The sequence below is a fragment of the Schistocerca nitens genome, chromosome 6, assembly GCF_023898315.1.
Source record: "Schistocerca nitens isolate TAMUIC-IGC-003100 chromosome 6, iqSchNite1.1, whole genome shotgun sequence".
Taxonomy (NCBI): domain Eukaryota; kingdom Metazoa; phylum Arthropoda; class Insecta; order Orthoptera; family Acrididae; genus Schistocerca; species Schistocerca nitens.
The window spans coordinates 756,999,138-757,021,836 of NC_064619.1; positions in this window are offsets into that span (position 1 = coordinate 756,999,138).

Below are 22,699 nucleotides of genomic sequence, written 5' to 3' on the forward strand. Positions count from 1 at the left end.
CCTTAGGGTCTATATTTTGAGCGTTTCCTGTGTCACCAGATTTACATTCCGATGCACCTCTGCAGAATTACTGTATACATTGGACCTTCCCAGTGACGATGAAAGACAGATATTGCATCGGAATTAAATATAAGAGACTCAATGCCGACGTAAGTACAAGAAATCTGAGTCTTCGTAGGGTCTATTCTTTGAGCGTTTCCTGTGTCACCAGTTTTACATTCCGATGGACCTCTGCAGGTTTTCTGTATGCCTTGGACCTTCCCATCGACGATGAAACACAGAAATTGCATCGGAATTAGATCTAAGAGTCACAATGTCGACTTAAGTACAGGAAGACTGAGTCTTCCTACTGTCTATGTTTTGAGCGTTTCCTGTGTCACCAGTTTTACATTCCGATGCCCCTCTGCAGGTTTACTGTATCCATTGGACCTTCCCATAGACGATGAAACAGAGAAATTGCATCGGAATTAAGTATAAGAGACACAATGCCGACTTAAGTACAAGAAATCTGAGTCTTCTTAGGGTCTATGTTTTGAGCGTTTCCTGTGTCACCAGTTTTACATTCCGATGGACCTCTGCAGGTTTTCTGTATCCCTTGGACCTTCCCATCGACGACGAAACACAGAAATTGCATCGGAATTAAATCTAAGAGACACAATGTCGACTTAAGTACAGGAAGACTGAGTCTTCCTACTGTCTACGTTTTGAGCGTTTCCTGTGTCACCAGTTTTACATTCCGATGCACCTCTGCAGGTTTAATGTATCCATTGGACCTTCCCATTGACGATGAAACACAGCAATTGCATCGGATTTAAATATAAGAGACACAATGCCGACTTAAGTACAGGAAGAATGAGTCTTACTACTGTCTATGCTTTGAGCGTTCCCTGTGTCACCAGTTTTAAGTTCCGATGCACCTCTGCAGGTTCAGTGTATCGATTAGACCTTCCCATTGACGATGAAACACAGAAATTGCATCGGAATTAAATATATGAGACACAATGCCGACTTAAGTACAGGAAGACTGAGTCTTCCTACTGTCTACGTTTTGAGCGTTTCCTGTGTCACCAGTTTTACATTCCGATGCACCTCTGCAGGTTTACTGTATCCATTGAACCATCCCATTGACGATGAAACACAGAAATTGCATCGGAATTAAATATAAGAGACACAATGCCGACTTAAGTACAGGAAGACTGAGTCTTCCTACTGTCTATATTTTGAGTGTTTCCTGTGTCACTAGTTTTACATTCCGATGCACCTCTGCAGGTTTACTGTATCCCATGGACCTTCACAGTGACGATGAAACACAGATATTGCATCGGAATTAAATATAAGAGACACAATGCCGATTTAAGTACAGGAAGACTGAGTCTTTATACTGTCTATGTTTTGAGCGTTTCCTGTGTAATCAGTTTTACATTCCGATGCAACTCTGCAGGTTTACTGTATTCCTTGGACCTTCCCATTGACGATGAAACAAAGAAATTGCATCGGAATTAAGTCTGAGACACAAATCCGACTTAAGTACAGAAAGACTGAGTCTTCCTACTGTCTATGTTTTAAGCGTTTCCTGTGTCACCAGTTTTACATTCCGATGCACCCCTGCAGGTTTACTGTATCCATTGGACATTCCCATTGACGATGAAACACAGAAATTGCATCGGATTTAAATATAAGAGACACAATGCCGACATAAGTACAGGACGACTGAGTCTTCCTACTGTCTATGTTTTGAGCGTTTCCTGTGTCACCACTTTTTCACTTCGATGCACCTCTGCAGGTTTACTGTATCCCTTGGACCTCCCCATCGACGATGAAACACAGAAATTGCATCCGAATTAAATATAAGAGATACAATGCCGACTTAAGTACAGGAAGACTGAGTCTTCCAACTGTCTATGTTTTGAGCGTTCCCTGTGTCACCAGTTTTACATTCCGATGCACCTCTGCAGGTTTACTGTATAAATTGGACCTTCCCATTGACGATGAAACACAGAAATTGCATCGGAATTAAATATAAGAGACACAATGCCGACTTAAGTGCAAGAAAACTGAGTCTTCTTACGGTCTATGCTTTGAGCATTTCCTGTGTAGCCAGTTTTACATTCCGATGCACCTCTGCAGGTTTACTGTATCCCTTGGACCTTCACAGTGACGATGACAAACAGATATTGCATCGGAATTTAATATTAGAGACACAATGTCGACTTAAGTACAAGGAAACTGAGTCTTCTTAGGCTCTATGTTTTGAGCGTTTCCTGTGTCACCAGTTTTACATTCCGATGGACCTCTGCAGGTTTACTGTATCCCTTGGACCTTCCCATTGAGGATGAAACACAGAAATTGCATCGGAATTAAATCTACGAGACACAATGTCGACTTAAGTACAGGAAAACTGAGTCTTCCTACTGTCTACGTTTTGAGCGTTTCCTGTGTCACCAGTTTTACATTCCGATACACCTCTGCAGGTTTACTGTATCCATTAGACCTTCCCATTGACGATGAAACACAGAAATTGCATCTGATTTTAATATAAGAGACACAATGCCGACTTAAGTACAGGTAGAGTGAGTCTTCCTACTGTCTATGCTTTGAGCGTTTCCTGTGTCACAAGTTTTACATTCCGATGCACCTCTGCAGTTTTACTGTATCGATTGGACCTTCCCATTGACGATGAAACACATATATTGCATCGGAATTAAATATAAGAGACACAATGCCGATTTAAGTACAGGAAGACTGAGTCTTTATACTGTCAATGATTTCAGCGTTTCCTGTGTAATCAGTCTTACATTCCGATGCAACTCTGCAGGTTTACTGTATTCCTTAGACCTTCCCATTGACGATGAAACACAAAAATTTTTCGGAATTAAATATAAGAGACACAATGCCGACTTAAGTACTACAAAACTGAGTCTCCTTAGGGTCTATGTTTTGAGCGTTTCCTGTGTCACCAGTTTTACATTCCGATGCACCTCTGCAGGTTTACTGTATCCATTGGACCTTCCCAGTGACGATGAAACACAGAAATTGCATCGGAATTAAATATAAGAGACACAATGCCGACATAAGTACAGGAAGACTGAGTCTTCCTACTGTCTATGTTTTGAGCGTTTCCTGTGTCACCAGTGTTTCACTTCGATGCACCTCTGCAGGTTTACTGTATCCCTCGGACCTCCCCATCGACGATGAAACACAGAAATTGCATCCCAATTAAATATAAGAGGCACAATGCCGACTTAAGTACAGGAAGACTGAGACTTCCTACTGTCTATGTTTTGAGCGTTTCCTGTGTCACCAGTTTTACATTCCGATGCACCTCTGCAGGTTTACTGTATAAATTGGACCTTCCCATTGACGATGAAACACAGAAATTGCATCGGAATTAAATATAAGAGACACAATGCCGACTTAAGTGCAAGAAAGCTGAGTCTTCTTACGGTCTATGCTTTGAGCGTTTCCTGTGTCACCAGTTTTACATTCCGATGCACCTCTACAGGTTTACTGTATCCCTTGGACCTTCACAGTGACGATGACACACAGATATTGCATCGGAATTTGATATTAGAGACACAATGCCGACTTAAGTACAAGGAAACTGAGTCTTCTTAGGCTCTATGTTTTGAGCGTTTCCTGTGTCACCAGTTTTACATTCCGATGGACCTCTGCAGGTTTACTGTATCCATTGGACTTTCCCAGTGACAATGAAACACAGAAATTGCATCGGAATTAAATTTAAGAGAGACAATGCCGACTTAAGTACAAGAAAACTGAGTCTTCTTAGGGTCTATGTTTGAGCGTTTCCTGTGTCACCAGTTTTACATTCCGATGGACCTGTGCAGGTTTTCTGTATCCCTTGGACCTCCCCATCGACGATGAAACACAGAAGTTGCATCGGAATTAGATCTAAGAGACACAATGTCAACTTAAGTACAAGAAAACTGAGGCTTCTTAGGGTCTATGTTTTGAGCGTTTCCTGTGTCACCAGTTTTACATTCCGATGGACCTCAGCAGGTTTACTGTATCCCTTGGAACGTCCCATTGACGATGAAACACAGAAATTGCATCGGAATTAAATCTAAGAGACACAATATCGACTTAAGTACAGGAAGACTGAGTCTTCCTACTGTCTACGGTTTGAGCGTTTCCTGTGTCACCAGTTTTACATTCCGATGAACCTCTGAGGGTTTACTGTATCCATTGGACCTTCCCATTGACGATGAAACACAGATTATTGCATCGGATTTAAATATAAGAGACACAATGCCGACTTAAGTACAGCCAGACTGAGTCTTCCTACTGTCTATGTTTTGAGCGTTTCCTGTGTCACCAGTTATACATTCCGATGCACCTCTGCAAGTTAACTGTATCGATTGGACCTTCCCATTGACGATGAAACACAGAAATTGCATCGGAATTAAATATAAGAGACACAATGCCGACTTAAGTACAGGAAGACTGAGTCTTCCTAATGTCTACGGTTTGAGCGTTTCCTGTGTCACCAGTTTTACATTCCGATGCACCTCTGCAGGTTTACTGTATCCATTGGACCTTCCCATTGACGATTAAACACAGAAATTGCATTGGATTTAAATATAAGATACACAATGCCGACTTAAGAACAGGAAGACTGAGTCTTCCTACTGTCTATATTTTGAGCGTTTCCTGTGTCGCCAGTTTTACATTCCGATGCACCTCTGCAGATTTACTGGATCCCTTGGACCCTCACAGTGACGATGAAACACAGATATTGCATCGGAATTAAATATAAGAGACACAATGCCGATTTAAGTACAGGAAGACTGAGTCTTTATACTGTCTATGTTTTCAGCGTTTCCTGTGTAATTAGTCTTACATTCCGATGCAACTCTGCAGGTTTACTGTATTCCTTGGACCTTCCCATTGACGATGAAACACAGAAATTGCATCGGAATTAAATATAAGAGACACAATGCCAACTTAAGTACTACAAAACTGAGTCTCCTTAGGGTCTATGTTTTGAGCGTTTCCTGTGTCACCAGATTTACATTCCGATGCACCTCTGCAGGTTTACTGTATCCATTGGACCTTCCCAGTGATGATGAAACACAGAAATTGCATCGGAATTAAATATAAGAGACACAATGCCGACTTAAGTACAGCCAGACTGAGTCTTCCTACTGTCTATGTTTTGAGCGTTTCCTGTGTCACCAGTTATACATTCCGATGCACCTCTGCAGGTTTACTGTATCCATTGGACCTTCCCAGTGACGATGAAACACAGAAATTGCATCGGAATTAAATATAAGAGACACAATAACGATTTAAGTACAAGAAAACTGAGTCTTCTTAGGGTCTATGGTTTGAGCGTTTCCTGTGTCACCAGTTTTACATTCCGATGCACCTCTGCAGGTTTACTGTATTCCTTGGACCTTCCCATTGACGATGAAACACAGCAAATGCATCGGATTTAAATATAAGAGACACAATGCCGACTTAAGTACAGGAAGACTGAGTCTTCCTACTGTCTACGTTTTGAGCGTTTCCTGTGTCACCAGTTTTACATTCCGATGCACCTCTGCAAGTTTACTGTAACCATTGGACCTTCCCATTGACGATGAAACACAGAAATTGCATCGGAATTAAATATAAGAGACACAATGCCGACTTAAGTACAGGAAGACTGAGTCTTCCTACTGTCTATATTTTGAGCGATTCCTGTGTCACTAGTTTTACATTCCGATGCACCTCTGCAGGTTTACTGTATCCCTTGGACCTTCACAGTGACGATGAAACACAGATATTGCATCGGAATTAAATATAAGAGACACAATGCCGATTTAAGTACAGGAAGACTGAGTCTTTATACTGTCTATGTTTTGAGCGTTTCCTGTGTAATCAGTTTTTCATTCCGATGCAACTCTGCAGGTTTACTGTATTCCTTGGACCTTCCCATTGACGATGAAACAAAGAAATTGCATCAGAATTAAGTCTGAGACACAATGCCAACTTAAGTACAGAAAGACTGAGTCTTCCTACTGTCTATGTTTTAAGCGTTTCCTGTGTCACCAGTTTTACATTCCGATGCACCCCTGCAGGTTTACTGTATCCATTGGACATTCCCATTGACGATGAAACACAGAAATTGCATCGGATTTAAATATAAGAGACACAATGTCGACATAAGTACAGGAAGACTGAGTCTTCCTACTGTCTATGCTTTGAGCGTTTCCTGTGTCACCAGTTTTTCACTCCGATGCACCTCTGCAGGTGTACTGTATCCCTTGGACCTCCCCATCGACGATGAAACACAGAAATTGCATCCGAATTAAATATAAGAGACACAATGCCGACTTAAGTACAGGAAGACTGAGTCTTCCTACTGTCTATGTTTTGAGCGTTTCCTGTGTCACCAGTTTTACATTCCGATGCACCTCTGCAGGTTTTCTGTATAAATTGGACCTTCCCATTGACGATGAAACACAGAAATTGCATCGGAATTAAATATAAGAGACACAATGCCGACTTAAGTGCAAGAAAACTGAGTCTTCTTACGGACTATGCTTTGAGCGTTTCCTGTGTCGCTAGTTTTACATTCCGATGCACCTCTGCAGGTTTACTGTATCCCTTGGACCTTCACAGTGACGATGACACACAGATATTGCATCGGAATATAATATTAGAGACACAATGCCGGGTTAAGTACAGGAGGACTGAGTCTTTATACTGTCTATGTTATCAGCGTTTCCTGTGTAATCAGTTTTACATTCCGATGCAACTCTGCAGGTTTACTGTATTCCTTGGACCTTCCCATTGACGAAGAAACAGAGAAATTGCATCGGAATTAAATAAATTAAATATAAGACACAATGCCGACTTAAGTACTACAAAACTGAGTGTCCTTAGGGTCTATGTTTTGAGCGTTTCCTGTGTCACCAGTTTTACATTCCGATGCACCACTGCAGGTTTACTGTATCCATCGGACTTTCCCAGTGACGATGAAACACAGAAATTGAATCGGAATTAAATTTAAGAGAGACAATGCCGACTTAAGTACAAGAAAACTGAGTCTTCTTAGGGTCTATGTTTGAGCGTTTCCTGTGTCACCAGTTTTACATTCCGATGGACCTGTGCATGTTTTCTGTATCCCTTGGACCTCCCCATCGACGATGAAACACAGAAATTGCATCGGAATTAGATCTAAGAGACACAATGTCAACTTAAGTACAAGAAAACTGAGGCTTCTTAGGGTCTATGTTTTGAGCGTTTCCTGTGTCACCAGTTTTACATTCCGATGGACCTCAGAAGGTTTACTGTATCCCTTGGAATTTCCCATTGACGATGAAACACAGAAATTGCATCGGAATTAAATCTAAGAGACACAATGTCGACTTAAGTACAGGAAGCCTGAGTCTTCCTACTGTCTACGGTTTGAGCGTTTCCTGTGTCACCAGTTTTACATTCCGATGCACCTCTGCAGGTTTACTATATCCATTGGACCTTCCCATTGACGATGAAACACAGATTATTGCATCGGATTTAAATATAAGAGGCACAATGCCGACTTAAGTACAGCTAGACTGAGTCTTCCTACTGTCTATGTTTTGAGCGTTTCCTGTGTCACCAGTTTTACATTCCGATGCACCTCTGCAAGTTTACTGTATCGATTGGAGCTTCCCATTGACGATGAAACACAGAAATTGCATCGGAATTAAATATAAGAGACACAATGCCGACTTAAGTACAGGAAGACTGAGTCTTCCTACTGTCTACGGTTTGAGCGTTTCCTGTGTCACCAGTTTTACATTCCGATGCACCTCTGCAGGTTTACTGTATCCATTGGACCTTCCCATTGACGATGAAACACAGAAATTGCATTGGATTTAAATATAAGATACACAATGCCGACTTAAGTACAGGAAGACTGAGTCTTCCTACTGTCTATATTTTGAGCGTTTCCTGTGTCACCAGTATTACATTCCGATGCACCTCTGCAGATTTACTGGATCCCTTGGACCCTCACAGTGACGATGAAACACAGATATTGCATCGGAATTAAATATAAGAGACACAATGCCGGGTTAAGTACAGGAGGACTGAGTCTTTATACTGTCTATGTTTTCAGCGTTTCCTGTGTAATCAGTCTTACATTCCGATGCAACTCTGCAGGTTTACTGTATTCCTTGGACCTTCCCATTGACGATGAAACACAGAAATTGCATCGGAATTAAATATAAGAGACACATTGCCAACTTAAGTACTACAAAACTGAGTCTCATTAGGGTCTATGCTTTGAGCGTTTCCTGTGTCACCAGTTTTACATTCCGATGCACCTCTGCAGGTTTACTGTATCCATTGGACCTTCCCAGTGATGATGAAACACAGAAATTGCATCGGAATTAAATATAAGAGACACAATGGCGACTTAAGTACAGGAAGACTGAGTCTTCCTACTGTCTATGTTTTGAGCGTTTCCTGTGTCCCCTGTTTTTCACTCCGATGTACCTCTGCAGGTTTACTGTATACATTGGACCTTCACAGTGACGATGAAACACAGAAATTGCATCGGAATTAAATATAAGAGACACAATGCCGTCGTAAGTACTACAAATCTGAGTCTCGTTAGGGTCTATATTTTGAGCGTTTCCTGTGTCACCAGATTTACATTCCGATGCACCTCTGCAGTTTTACTGTATCGATTGGACATTCCCATTGACGATGAAACACAGAAATTGCATCGGAATTAAATATAAGAGACACAATGCCGACTTAAGTACAGGAAGACTGAGTCTTCCTACTGTCTACATTTTGTGCGTTTCCTGTGTCAATAGTTTTACATTCCGATGCACTTCTGCAGGTTTACTGTATCCATTGGACCTTCCCATTGACGGTGAAACACAGAAATTGCATCGGATTTAAATATGAGAGACACACTGCCGACTTAAGTACAGAAAGACTGAGTCTTCCTACTGTCTATGTTTTGAGCGTGTCCTGTGTCGCTAGTTTTACATTCCGATGCACCTCAGCAGGTTTACTGTATCCCTTGGACCTTCACAGTGACGATGACACGCAGATATTGCATCGGAATATAATATTAGAGACACAATGCCGGGTTAAGTACAGGAGGACTGAGTCTTTATACCGTCTATGTTATCAGCGTTTCCTGTGTAATCAGTTTTACATTCCGATGCAACTCTGCAGGTTTACTGTATTCCTTGGACCTTCCCATTGACGAAGAAACACAGAAATTGCATCGGAATTAAATAAATTAAATATAAGAGACACAATGCCGACTTAAGTACTACAAAAATGAGTGTCCTTAGGGTCTATGTTTTGAGCGTTTCCTGTGTCACCAGTTTTACATTCCGATGCACCTCTGCAGGTTTACTGTATCCATTGGACTTTCCCAGTGACGATGAAACACAGATATTGCATCGGAATTAAATTTAAGAGAGACAATGCCGACCTAAGTACAAGAAAACTGAGTCTTCTTAGGGTCTATGTTTGAGCGTTTCCTGTGTCACCAGTTTTACATTCCGATGGACCTGTGCATGTTTTCTGTATCCCTTGGACCTCCCCATCGACGATGAAACACAGAAATTGCATCGGAATTAGATCTAAGAGACCCAATGTCAACTTAAGTACAAGAAAACAGAGGCTTCTTAGGGTCTATGTTTTGAGCGTTTCCTGTGTCACCAGTTTTACATTCCGATGGACCTCAGCAGGTTTACTGTATCCCTTGGAACTTCCCATTGACGATGAAACACAGAAATTGCATCGGAATTAAATCTAAGAGACACAATGTCGGCTTAAGTACAGGAAGACTGAGTCTTCCTACTGTCTACGGTTTGAGCGTTACCTGTGTCACCAGTTTTACATTCCGATGCACCTCTGCAGGTTTACTGTATCCATTGGACCTTCCCATTGACGATGAAACACAGATTATTGCATCGGATTTAAATATAAGAGACACAATGCCGACTTAAGTACAGCTAGACTGAGTCTTCCTACTGTCTATGTTTTGAGCGTTTCCTGTGTCACCAGTTTTACATTCCGATGCACCTCTGCAAGTTTACTGTATCGATTGGAGCTTCCCATTGACGATGAAACACAGAAATTGCATCGGAATTAAATATAAGAGACACAATGCCGACTTAAGTACAGGAAGACTGAGTCTTCCTACTGTCTACGGTTTGAGCGTTTCCTGTGTCACCAGTTTTACATTCCGATGCACCTCTGCAGGTTTACTGTATCCAATGGACCTTCCCATTGACGATGAAACACAGAAATTACATTGGATTTAAATATAAGATACACAATGCCGACTTAAGTACAGGAAGACTGAGTCTTCCTACTGTCTATATTTTGAGCGTTTCCTGTGTCACCAGTTTTACATTCCGATGCACCTCTGCAGATTTACTGGATCCCTTGGACCCTCACAGTGACGATGAAACACAGATATTGCATCGGAATTAAATATAAGAGACACAATGACGGGTTAAGTACAGGAGGACTGAGTCTTTATACTGTCTATGTTTTCAGCGTTTCCTGTGTAATCAGTCTTACATTCCGATGCAACTCTGCAGGTTTACTGTATTCCTTGGACCTTCCCACTGACGATGAAACACAGAAATTGCATCGGAATTAAATATAAGAGACACAATGCCAACTTAAGTACTACAAAACTGAGTCTCCTTAGGGTCTATGCTTTGAGCGTTTCCTGTGTCACCAGTTTTAGATTCCGATGCACCTCTGCATGTTTACTGTATCCATTGGACCTTCCCAGTGATGATGAAACACAGAAATTGCATCGGAATTAAATATAAGAGACACAATGCCGACTTAAGTACAGGAAGACTGAGTCTTCCTACTGTCTATGTTTTGAGCGTTTCCTGTGTCACTTGTTTTTCACTCCGATGCACCTCTGCAGGTTTACTGTATACATTGGACCTTCACAGTGACGATGAAACACAGAAATTGCATCGGAATTAAATATAAGAGACACAATGCCGACCTAAGTACTACAAAACTGAGTCTCCTTAGGGTCTATATTTTGAGCGTTTCCTGTGTCACCAGATTTACATTCGGATGCACCTCTGCAGGTTTACTGTATCCATTGGACCTTCCCAGTGACGATGAAACACAGAAATTGCATCGGAATTAAATATAAGAGACACAATGCCGACTTAAGTACAAGAAAACTGAGTCTTCTTAGGGTCTATGGTTTGAGCGTTTCCTGTGTCACCAGTTTTACATTCCGATGGACCTCTGCAGTTTTTCTATATGCCTTGGACCTTCACAGTGACGTTGAAAAACAGATATTGCATTGGAATTAAATCTAAGAGACACAATGTCGACTTAAGTACTGGAAGACTGAGTCTTCCTACTGTCTACGTTTGAGCATTTCCTGTGTCACCAGTTTTACATTCCGATGCACCTCTGAAGGTTTACTGTATCCATTGGACCTTCCACTGCCGATGAAACACAGAAATTGCATCGGATTTAAATATAAGGGACACAATGCCGACTTAAGTACAGGAAGACTGAGTCTTCTTAGGGTCTATGTTTTGAGCGTTCCCTGTGTCACCAGTTTTACATTCAGATGCACTTCTGCAGGTTTACTGTATCCATTGGACTTTCCCAGTGACGATGAAACACAGAAATTGCATCGGAATTAAATATAAGAGAGGCAATGCCGACTTAAGTACAAGAAAACTGAGTCTTCTTAGGGTCTATGTTTGAGCGTTTCCTGTGTCACCAGTTTTACATTCCGATGGACCTGTGCAGTTTTTCTGTATCTCTTGGACCTCCCCATCAACGATGAAACACAGAAATTGCATCGGAATTAGATCTAAGAGACACAATGTCATCTTAAGTACAAGAAAACTGAGGCTTCTTAGGGTCTATGTTTTGAGCGTTTCCTGTGTCACCAGTTTTACATTCCGATGAACCTCAGCAGGTTTACTGTATCCCTTGGAACTTCCCATTGGCGATGAAACACAGAAATTGCATCGGAATTAAACCTAAGAGACACAATGTCGACTTAAGTACAGGAAGACTGAGTCTTTATACTGTCTATGTTTTCAGCGTTTCCTGTGTAATCTGTCTTACATTCCGATGCAAATCTGCAGGTTTACTGTATCCATTGGACCTTCCCATTGGCGATGAAACACAGAAATTGCAGCGGATTTAAATATAAGAGACACAATGCCGACTTAAGAACAGCTAGACTGAGTCTTCCTACTGTCGATGTTTTGAGCGTTTCCTGTGTCACCATTTTTACATTCCGCTGCACCTCTGCAAGTTTACTGTATCGATTGGACCTTCCCATTGACGATGAAACACAGGAATTGCATCGGAATTAAATATAAGAGACAAAATGCCGACTTAAGTACAGGAAGACTGAGTCTTCCTATTGTCTACGTTTTGAGCGTTTCCTGTGTCACCAGTTTTACATTCCGATGCACCTCTGCAGGTTTACAGTATCCATTGGACCTTCCCATTGACGATGAAACACAGAAATTGCATCGGATTTAAATATAAGGTACACAATGCCGACTTAAGTACAGGAAGACTGAGTCTTCCTACTGTCTATATTTTGAGCGTTTCCTGTGTCACCAGTTTTACATTCCGATGCACCTCTGCAGATTTACTGGATCCCTTGGACTCTCACAGTGACGATGAAACACAGATATTGCATCGGAATTAAATATAAGAGACACAATGCCGATTTAAGTACAGGAAGACTGAGTCTTTATACTGTCTATGTTTTCAGCGTTTCCTGTGTAATCAGTCTTACATTCCGATGCAAATCTGCAGGTTTACTGTATCCTTTGGACCTTCACAGTGGCGATGAAACACAGAAATTGCTTTGGAATTAAATATAAGAGATACAATGCCGACTTAAGTACAGGAAGACTGTGTCTTCCTACTGCCTATGTATTGAGCGTTTCCTGTGTCACCAGGTTTACATTCCGATGCACCTCTGCAGGTTTACTGTATCCATTCGACATTCACAGTCACGATGAAACACAGAAATTGCATCGGAATTAAATATAAGAGACACAATGCCGACTTAAGTACAAGAAAACTGAGTCTTCTTAGGGTCTATGTTTTGAGCGTTTCCTGTGACACCAGTTTTACATTCCGATGCACCTCTGCAGGTTTACTGTATCCATTGGACCTTCACAGTGACGATGAAACACAGAAGTTGCATCGGATTTAAATATAAGAGACACAATGCCGACCTAAGTACTACAAAACTGAGTCTCCCTAGGGTCTATGTTTTGAGCGTTTCCTGTGTCACTTGTTTTTCACTCCGATGCACCTCTGCAGGTTTACTGTATACATTGGACCTTCACAGTGACGATGAAACACAGAAATTGCATCGGAATTAAATATAAGAGACACAATGCCGACCTAAGTACTACAAAACTGAGTCTCCTTAGGGTCTATATTTTGAGCGTTTCCTGTGTCACCAGATTTACATTCGGATGCACCTCTGCAGGTTTACTGTATCCATTGGACCTTCCCAGTGACGATGAAACACAGAAATTGCATCGGAATTAAATATAAGAGACACAATGCCGACTTAAGTACAAGAAAACTGAGTCTTCTTAGGGTCTATGGTTTGAGCGTTTCCTGTGTCACCAGTTTTACATTCCGATGGACCTCTGCAGTTTTTCTATATGCCTTGGACCTTCACAGTGACGTTGAAAAACAGATATTGCATTGGAATTAAATCTAAGAGACACAATGTCGACTTAAGTACTGGAAGACTGAGTCTTCCTACTGTCTACGTTTGAGCATTTCCTGTGTCACCAGTTTTACATTCCGATGCACCTCTGAAGGTTTACTGTATCCATTGGACCTTCCACTGCCGATGAAACACAGAAATTGCATCGGATTTAAATATAAGGGACACAATGCCGACTTAAGTACAGGAAGACTGAGTCTTCTTAGGGTCTATGTTTTGAGCGTTCCCTGTGTCACCAGTTTTACATTCAGATGCACCTCTGCAGGTTTACTGTATCCATTGGACTTTCCCAGTGACGATGAAACACAGAAATTGCATCGGAATTAAATATAAGAGAGGCAATGCCGACTTAAGTACAAGAAAACTGAGTCTTCTTAGGGTCTATGTTTGATCGTTTCCTGTGTCACCAGTTTTACATTCCGATGGACCTGTGCAGTTTTTCTGTATCTCTTGGACCTCCCCATCAACGATGAAACACAGAAATTGCATCGGAATTAGATCTAAGAGACACAATGTCATCTTAAGTACAAGAAAACTGAGGCTTCTTAGGGTCTATGTTTTGAGCGTTTCCTGTGTCACCAGTTTTACATTCCGATGAACCTCAGCAGGTTTACTGTATCCCTTGGAACTTCCCATTGGCGATGAAACACAGAAATTGCATCGGAATTAAACCTAAGAGACACAATGTCGACTTAAGTACAGGAAGACTGAGTCTTTATACTGTCTATGTTTTCAGCGTTTCCTGTGTAATCTGTCTAACATTCCGATGCAAATCTGCAGGTTTACTGTATCCATTGAACCTTCCCATTGGCGATGAAACACAGAAATTGCAGCGGATTTAAATATAAGAGACACAATGCCGACTTAAGAACAGCTACACTGAGTCTTCCTACTGTCTATGTTTTGAGCGTTTCCTGTGTCACCATTTTTACATTCCGCTGCACCTCTGCAAGTTTACTGTATCGATTGGACCTTCCCATTGACGATGAAACACATGAATTGCATCGGAATTAAATATAAGAGACAAAATGCCGACTTAAGTACAGGAAGACTGAGTCTTCCTATTGTCTACGTTTTGAGCGTTTCCTGTGTCACCAGTTTTACATTCCGATGCACCTCTGCAGGTTTACTGTATCCATTGGACCTTCCCATTGACGATGAAACACAGAAATTGCATCGGATTTAAATATAAGGTACACAATGCCGACTTAAGTACAGGAAGACTGAGTCTTCCTACTGTCTATATTTTGAGCGTTTCCTGTGTCACCAGTTTTACATTCCGATGCACCTCTGCAGATTTACTGGATCCCTTGGACTCTCACAGTGACGATGAAACACAGATATTGCATCGGAATTAAATATAAGAGACACAATGCCGGGTTAAGTACAGGAGGACTGAGTCTTTATACTGTCTATGTTTTCAGCGTTTCCTGTGTAATCAGTCTTACATTCCGATGCAACTCTGCAGGTTTACTGTATTCCTTGGACCTTCCCATTGACGATGAAACACAGAAATTGCATCGGAATTAAATATAAGAGACACAATGCCAACTTAAGTACTACTAAACTGAGTCTCCTTAGGGTCTATGCTTTGAGCGTTTCCTGTGTCACCAGTTTTAGATTCCGATGCACCTCTGCATGTTTACTGTATCCATTGGACCTTCCCAGTGATGATGAAACACAGAAATTGCATCGGAATTAAATATAAGAGACACAATGCCGACTTAAGTACAGGAAGACTGAGTCTTCCTACTGTCTATGTTTTGAGCGTTTCCTGTGTCACTTGTTTTTCACTCCGATGCACCTCTGCAGGATTACTGTATACATTGGACCTTCACAGTGACGATGAAACACAGAAATTGCATCGGAATTAAATATAAGAGACACTATGCCGACCTAAGTACTACAAAACTGAGTCTCCTTAGGGTCTATATTTTGAGCGTTTCCTGTGTCACCAGATTTACATTCGGATGCACCTCTGCAGGTTTACTGTATCCATTGGACCTTCCCAGTGACGATGAAACACAGAAATTGCATCGGAATTAAATATAAGAGACACAATGCCGACTTAAGTACAAGAAAACTGAGTCTTCTTAGGGTCTATGGTTTGAGCGTTTCCTGTGTCACCAGTTTTACATTCCGATGGACCTCTGCAGTTTTTCTATATGCCTTGGACCTTCACAGTGACGTTGAAAAACAGATATTGCATTGGAATTAAATCTAAGAGACACAATGTCGACTTAAGTACTGGAAGACTGAGTCTTCCTACTGTCTACGTTTGAGCATTTCCTGTGTCACCAGTTTTACATTCCGAAGCACCTCTGAAGGTTTACTGTATCCATTGGACCTTCCACTGCCGATGAAACACAGAAATTGCATCGGATTTAAATATAAGGGACACAATGCCGACTTAAGTACAGGAAGACTGAGTCTTCTTAGGGTCTATGTTTTGAGCGTTCCCTGTGTCACCAGTTTTACATTCAGATGCACCTCTGCAGGTTTACTGTATCCATTGGACTTTCCCAGTGACGATGAAACACAGAAATTGCATCGGAATTAAATATAAGAGAGGCAATGCCGACTTAAGTACAAGAAAACTGAGTCTTCTTAGGGTCTATGTTTGAGCGTTTCCTGTGTCACCAGTTTTACATTCCGATGGACCTGTGCAGTTTTTCTGTATCTCTTGGACCTCCCCATCAACGATGAAACACAGAAATTGCATCGGAATTAGATCTAAGAGACACAATGTCATCTTAAGTACAAGAAAACTGAGGCTTCTTAGGGTCTATGTTTTGAGCGTTTCCTGTGTCACCAGTTTTACATTCCGATGAACCTCAGCAGGTTTACTGTATCCCTTGGAACTTCCCATTGGCGATGAAACACAGAAATTGCATCGGAATTAAACCTAAGAGACACAATGTCGACTTAAGTACAGGAAGACTGAGTCTTTATACTGTCTATGTTTTCAGCGTTTCCTGTGTAATCTGTCTTACATTCCGATGCAAATCTGCAGGTTTACTGTATCCATTGGACCTTCCCATTGGCGATGAAACACAGAAATTGCAGTGGATTTAAATATAAGAGACACAATGCCGACTTAAGAACAGCTAGACTGAGTCTTCCTACTGTCTATGTTTTGAGCGTTTCCTGTGTCACCATTTTTACATTCCGCTGCACCTCTGCAAGTTTACTGTATCGATTGGACCTTCCCATTGACGATGAAACACAGGAATTGCATCGGAATTAAATATAAGAGACAAAATGCCGACTTAAGTACAGGAAGACTGAGTCTTCCTATTGTCTACGATTTGAGCGTTTCCTGTGTCACCAGTTTTACATTCCGATGCACCTCTGCAGGTTTACTGTATCCATTGGACCTTCCCATTGGCGATGAAACACAGAAATTGCATCGGATTCAAATATAAGGTACACAATGCCGACTTAAGTACAGGAAGACTGAGTCTTCCTACTGTCTATATTTTGAGCGTTTCCTGTGTCACCAGTTTTACATTCCGATGCACCTCTGCAGATTTACTGGATCCCTTGGACTCTCACAGTGACGATGAAACACAGATATTGCATCGGAATTAAATATAAGAGACACAATGCCGATTTAAGTACAGGAAGACTGAGTCTTTATACTGTCTATGTTTTCAGCGTTTCCTGTGTAATCAGTCTTACATTCCGATGCAAATCTGCAGGTTTACTGTATCCTTTGGACCTTCACAGTGGCGATGAAACACAGAAATTGCTTTGGAATTAAATATAAGAGATACAATGCCGACTTAAGTACAGGAAGACTGTGTCTTCCTACTGCCTATGTATTGAGCGTTTCCTGTGTCACCAGGTTTACATTCCGATGCACCTCTGCAGGTTTACTGTATCCATTCGACATTCACAGTCACGATGAAACACAGAAATTGCATCGGAATTAAATATAAGAGACACAATGCCGACTTAAGTACAAGAAAACTGAGTCTTCTTAGGGTCTATGTTTTGAGCGTTTCCTGTGACACCAGTTTTACATTCCGATGCACCTCTGCAGGTTTACTGTATCCATTGGACCTTCACAGTGACGATGAAACACAGAAGTTGCATCGGATTTAAATATAAGAGACACAATGCCGACCTAAGTACTACAAAACTGAGTCTCCCTAGGGTCTATGTTTTGAGCGTTTCCTGTGTCACCAGTTTTACATTCCGCTGCACCTCTGCATCGTTTACTGTATCCATTGGACCTTCCCAGTGACGATGAAACACAGAAATTGTATCGGAATTAAATATAAGAGACACAATGCCGACTTAAGTACAAGAAAACTGAGTCTTCTTAGGGTCTATGGTTTGAGCGTTTCCTGTGTCACCAATTTTACATTCCGATGGACCTCTGCAGGTTTTCTGTATCCCTTGGACCTTCCCATCGACGATGAAACACAGAAATTGCATCGGAATTAGATCTAAGAGTCACAATGTTGACTTAAGTACAGGAAGACTGAGTCTTCCTACTGTCTACGTTTTGAGCGTTTCCTGTGTCACCAGTTTTACATTCCGATGCACCTCTGCAGGTTTACTGTATCCATTGGACCTTCCCATTGACGATGAAACACAGAAATTGCATCGGATTAAAATATAACAGACACAATGCCTACTTAAGTACAGGAAGACTGAGTCATCCTACTGTCTATGTTTTGAGCGTTTCCTGTGTCACCAGTTTTAAGTTGCGATGCACCTCTGCAGGTTTACTGTATCCATTGGACCTTCCCATTGACGATGAAACACAGAAATTGCATCTGATCTAATATATAAGAGACACAATGCCGACTTAAGTACAGGAAGACTGAGTCTTCCTACTGTCTATGCTTTGAGCGTTTCCTGTGTCACCAGTTTTACATTCCGATGCACCTCTGCAGGTTTACTGTATAAATTAGACCTTCCCATTGACGATGAAACACAGAAATTGCATCGGAATTAAATATAAGAGACACAATGCCGACTTAAGTACAAGAAAACTGAGTCTTCTTACGGTCTATGCTTTGAGCGTTTCCTGTGTCACCAGTTTTACATTCCGATGCACCTCTGCAGGTTTACTGTATCCCTTGGACCTTCACTGTGACGATGAAACACAGATATTGCATCGGAATTAAATATAAGAGACACAATGCCGATTTGAGTACAGGAAGACTGAGTCTCCATAATGGCTATGCTTTCAGCGTTTCCTGTGTAATCAGTTTTACATTCCGATGCACCTCTGCAGGTTTACTGTATTCCTTGGACCTTCCCATTGACGATGAAACACAGAAATTTCATCGGAATTAAATATAAGAGACACAATGCCAACTTAAGTACAGGAAGACTGTCTTCCTACTGTCTATGTTTTGCGCTTTTTCTGTGTCACCAGTTTTACATTCCGATGCACCTCTGCAGGTTTACTGTATCCATTGGACCTTCACAGTGACGATGAAACACAGAAATTGCTTTGGAATTGAATATAAGAGATACAATGCCGACTTAAGTACAGGAAGACTGTGTCTTCCTACTGTCTATATATTGAGCGTTTCCTGTGTCACCAGGTTTACATTCCGATGCACCTCTGCAGGTTTACTGTGTTCATTGGACCTTCACAGTGACGACGAAACACAGATATTGCATCGGAATTAAATATAAGAGACACAATGCCGACCTAAGTACTACAAAACTGAGTCTCCTTAGGGTCTATGATTTGAGCGTTTCCAGTGTCACCAGTTTTACATTCCGCTGCACCTCTGCAGGTTTACTGTATCCATTGGACCTTCCCAGTGACGATGACACACAGAAATGGCATCGGAATTAAATACAAGAGACACAATTCCGACTTAAGTACAAGAAGACTGAGTCTTCTTACGGTCTAGGGTTTGAGCGTTTCCCGTGTCACCAGTTTTACATTCCGATGGACCTCTGCAGGTTTTCTGTATCCCTTGGACCTTCCCATCGACGATGAAACACAGAAATTGCATCGGAATTAGATCTAAGAGTCACAATGTCGACTTAAGTACAGGAAGACTGAGTCTTCCTACTGTCTACGTTTTGAGCGTTTCCTGTGTCACCAGTTTTACATTCCGATGCACCTCTGCAGGTTTAATGTATCCATTGGACCATCCCATTGACGATGAAACACAGAAATTGCATCGGATTTAAATATAAGAGACACAATGCCGACTTAAGTACAAGAAGACTGAGTCTTCCTACTGTCTATGTTTTGAGCGTTTCCTGTGTCACCAGTTTTACATTCCGATGCACCTCTGCATGTTTACTGTATCCATTGGACCTTCCCAGTGATGATGAAACACAGAAATTGCATCGGAATTCAATATATGAGACGCAATGCCGACTTAAGTACAGGAAGACTGAGTCTTCCTACTGTCTATGTTTTGAGCGTTTCCTGTGTCACCTGTTTTTCACTCCGATGCACCTCTGCAGGTTTACTGTATACATTGGACCTTCACAGTGACGATGAAACACGATAATTGCATCGGAATTAAATATAAGAGACACAATGCCGACCTAAGTACTACAAAACTGAGTCTCCTTAGGGTCTATGTTTTGAGCGTTTCCTGTGTCACCAGTTTTACATTCCGATGGACCTGTGCAGGTTTTCTGTATCCCTTGGACCTCCCCATCGACGATGAAACACAGAAATTGCATCGGAATTAGATCTAAGAGACACAATGTCAACTTAAGTACAAGAAAACTAAGGCTTCTTAGGGTCTATGTTTTGAGCGTTTCCTGTGTCACCAGTTTTACATTCCGATGCACCTCTGCAGGTTTACTGTATCCATTGGACTTTCCCAGTGACGATCAAACACAGAAATTGCGTCGGAATTAAATATAAGAGAGACAATGCCGACTTAAGTACAAGAAAACTGAGTCTTCTTAGCCTCTATGTCTTGAGCGTTTCCTGTGTCACCAGTTTTACATCCCGATGGACCTCAGCAGGTTTACTGTATCCCTTCGACCTTCCCAATGACGATGAAACACAGAAATTGCATCGGAATTAAATCTAAGAGACACAATGTCGACTTAAGTACAGGAAGACTGAGTCTTCCTACTGTCTACGTTTTGAGCGTTTCCTGTGTCACCAGTTTTACATTCCGATGCACCTCTGCAGGTTTACTGTATCCATTGGACCTTCCCATTGACGATGAAACACAGAAATTGCATCGGATTTAAATATAAGAGACACAATTCCGACTTAAGTACAGGTAGACTGAGTCTTCCTACTGTCTACGTTTTGAGCGTTTCCTGTGTCACCAGTTTTACATTCCGATGCACCTCTGCAGGTTTACTGTATCCATTGGACCTTCCCATTAACGATGAAACACAGAAATTGGGTCGGAATTAAATATAAGAGACACAATGCCGACTTAAGTACTACAAAACTGAGTCTCCTTAGGGTCTATGTTTTGAGCGTTTCCTGTGTCACCAGTTTACATTCCGATGCACCTCTGCAGGTATACTGTATCCATTGGACTGACGATGAAACACAGAAATTGCATCGGAATTAAATATAAGATACACAATGCCGACTTAAGTACAAGAAAACTGAGTCTTCTTAGGGTCTATGTTTTGAGCGTTTCCTGTGTCACCAGTTTTACATTCCGATGCACCTCTGCAGGTTTACTGTATCCCTTCGACCTTCGCAGTGACGATGAAAACCAGATATTGCATCGGAATTAAATATAAGAGACACAATGCCGACTTAAGTACAAGAAATCTGAGTCTTCTTAGGCTCTATGTTTTGAGTGTTTCCTGTGTCACCAGTTTTACATTCCGATGCACCTCTGCAGGTTTACTGTATCCATTGGACCTTCCCAGTGACAATGAAACACAGAAATAGCATCGGAATTAAATATAAGAGAGACAATGCCGACTTAAGTACAAGAGAACTGAGTCTTCTTAGGGTCTATGTTTTGAGCGTTTCGTGTGTCACCAGTTTTACATTCCGATGGATTTCTGCAGGTTTTCTGTATCCCTTGGACCTCCACATCGACGATGAAACACGGAAATTGCATCGGAATTAAATCTAAGAGACACAATGTCGACTTAAGTACAGGAAGACTGAGTCTTCCTAATGTCTATGTTTTGAGCGATTCCTATGTCACCAGTTTTACATTCCGTTGCACCTCTGCAGGTTTACTGTATCCCTTGGACCTTCACAGTGACGATGACACACAGATATTGCATCGGAATTTAATATTAGAGACACAATGCCGGGTTAAGTACAGGAAGACTGAGTCTTTATACTGTCTATGTTTTCAGCGTTTCCTGTGTAATCAGTTTTATATTCCGATGCAACTCTGCAGGTTTACTGTATCCCTTGGAACTTCCCATTGACGATGAAACACAGAATTTGCATCGGAATTAAATCTAATGGACACAATGTCGACTTAAGTACAGGAAGACTGAGTCTTCCTACTGTCTATGTTTTGAGCGTTTCCTGTGTCACCAGTTTTACATTCCGATGCACCTCTGCAAGTTTACTGTATCGATTGGACCTTCCCATTGACGATGAAACACAGAAATTGCATCGGAATTAAATATAAGAGACACAATGCCGACTTAAGTACAGGAAGACTGAGTCTTCCTACTGTCTACGTTTTGAGCGTTTCCTGTGTCACCAGTTTTACATTCCGATGCACCTCTGCAGGTTTACTGGATCCCTTGGACCCTCACAGTGGCAATGAAACACAGATATAGCATCGGAATTAAATATAAGAGACACAATGCCGATTTAAGTACAGGAAGACTGAGTCTTTATACTGTCTATATTTTCAGGGTTTCCTGTGTAATCAGTCTTACATTCCGATGCAACTCTGCAGGTTTACTGTATTCCTTGGACCTTCCCATTGACGATGAAACACAGAAATTGCATCGGAATTAAATATAAGAGACACAATGCCGACTTAAGTACAGGAAGACTGAGTCTTC